This window comes from Lethenteron reissneri, chromosome 44, assembly GCF_015708825.2.
Source record: "Lethenteron reissneri isolate LAM-NWPU_2019-01 chromosome 44, ASM1570882v1, whole genome shotgun sequence".
In the NCBI taxonomy this organism is placed as follows: Eukaryota; Metazoa; Chordata; class Hyperoartia; order Petromyzontiformes; family Petromyzontidae; genus Lethenteron; species Lethenteron reissneri.
Window position 1 is genome coordinate 1,422,226 of NC_083822.1, and position 1,761 is coordinate 1,423,986.

At 42.5% G+C, this 1,761-nt stretch overlaps 2 non-coding genes across 2 annotated transcripts; both read left to right on the forward strand.

Annotated features, from left to right (window-relative positions):
• The first annotated feature begins 210 nt into the window (after positions 1-210).
• Positions 211-283, forward strand: TRNAR-CCU (transfer RNA arginine (anticodon CCU)). Its single transcript has one exon. It is a non-coding gene; the product is annotated as a tRNA-Arg (tRNA).
• A 520-nt stretch (positions 284-803) lies between these two features.
• Positions 804-877, forward strand: TRNAK-CUU (transfer RNA lysine (anticodon CUU)). Its single transcript has one exon. It is a non-coding gene; the product is annotated as a tRNA-Lys (tRNA).
• The last annotated feature ends 884 nt before the right edge of the window (positions 878-1,761 follow it).

Sequence of the window (1,761 nt, forward strand, 5' to 3'; positions counted from 1 at the left end):
CGAAAAAAACAAAGAGAATGATAATGAAAAGGCAAATTGGCACTGTGCCAAGAGAAGATAGTTTTAAATCAGTGGACCTTGGTGACAATTATCAACATGGATAAAACAGAGGGGACGAAAGGGGGAAAAGCATATCATTTTTTATTATTATTATTGGGAGTTTATTTAAGAATTCTGTACATGAGCCAGATTTTCATCATGCTACATGTAGCCCCAGTGGCCTAATGGATAAGGCACTGGCCTCCTAAGCCAGGGATTGTGGGTTCGAGTCCCACCTGGGGTTGCTGAGAAAAAGCTGTTCATTTTGTAAAATCAAGATGTCAAGTGTACGAATCTGATAATGAAAATTCTAGATTTGAAGCTTTCGTGACTGCAAGGATTCATACTCTTTGTTTTTTTCGGTAAAGTCACGTAGGTAAATCAATAAAATAAAATTAATGAAAACAACTAAATTTAATCACGACGTTTCGGAGGCAACACAAGCCTCCCTCATCAGGTGTAAAAAGGCACAACAAAATAACTGTGCCTTCACGTCGTGATTTTATTTAGTTGTTTTCATTTATTTTATTTTATTGTTTTACCTACGTGACTTTACCGAAAAAAACAAAGTGAATGATAATGAAAAGCCAAATTGGCACTGTGCCAAGAGAAGATAGTTTTAAATCAGGGGACCTTGGTGACAATTATCAACATGGATAAAACAGAGGGGACGAAAGGGGGAAAAGCATATCATTTTTTTATTATTATTGTGAGTTTATTTAAGAATTCTGTACATGAGCCAGATTTTCATCATGCTACATGTAGCCCCAGTGGCCTAATGGATAAGGCACTGGCCTCTTATGCCAGGGGATTGTGGGTTTGAGTCCTACCTGGGGTAGCTGAGCAACGAATGTACATTTTGTAAGGTGAAGAGTTTGAGAGTGAGTGTATGTGTGTGTGAGTCTGAGAGTGTGTGTTTGTGAGTCTGAGAGTGTGAGAGTGAGTGTATGTGAGTGTGAGAGTGTGTGTGTGTGAGTCTGAGAGTGTGAGAGTGAGTGCATCTGTGTGTGAGTATGTGAGTGTGTGTGTGAGTCTGAGAGTGTGAGGGTGAGTTTATGTGTGTGTGAGTCTAAAAAAATGTGTGTGTGTGAGTCTGAAAGTGTGAGTGTGTGAGTCTGAGAGTGTGAGAGTAAGTGTATGTGTGTGTGAGAGTCTGAGAGTGTGAGGGTGTGTGAGAGTGAGTCTGAGAGTGTGAGAGTGAGTGTATGTGTGTGTGAGTCTGAGAGTGTGAGAGAGTGTGTGTGTGAGTCTGAGAGTGAGTGTGTATGTGAGTCTGAGAGTGTGTGTGTGTGTGAGTCTGAGAGTGTGAGAGTGAGTGTGTGTGTGTGAGTCTGAGAGTGTGTGTGTGAGTCTGAGAGTGTGAGAGTGAGTGTGTGTGTGTGAGTCTGAGAGTGTGAGTGTGTGAGTGTGTGTGTGTGAGTCTGAGAGTGAGTGTGTGTGTGAGTCTGAATAGTGTGAGAGTGAGTGTGAGTCTGAGAGAGAGTGTGTGTGTGAGTCTGAGAGTATAAGAGTGTGTGTGTGTGAGTCTGAGAGTGTGAGAGTGAGTGTGTGTGTGTGAGTCTGAGAGTGTGTGTGTGAGTCTGAGAGTGTGAGAGTGAGTGTGTGTGTGTGAGTCTGAGAGTGTGAGTGTGTGAGTGTGTGTTTGTGAGTCTGAGAGTGTGAGAGTGAGTGTATGTGAGTGTGAGAGTGTGTGTGTGTGAGTCTGAGAGTGTGAGAGTGAGT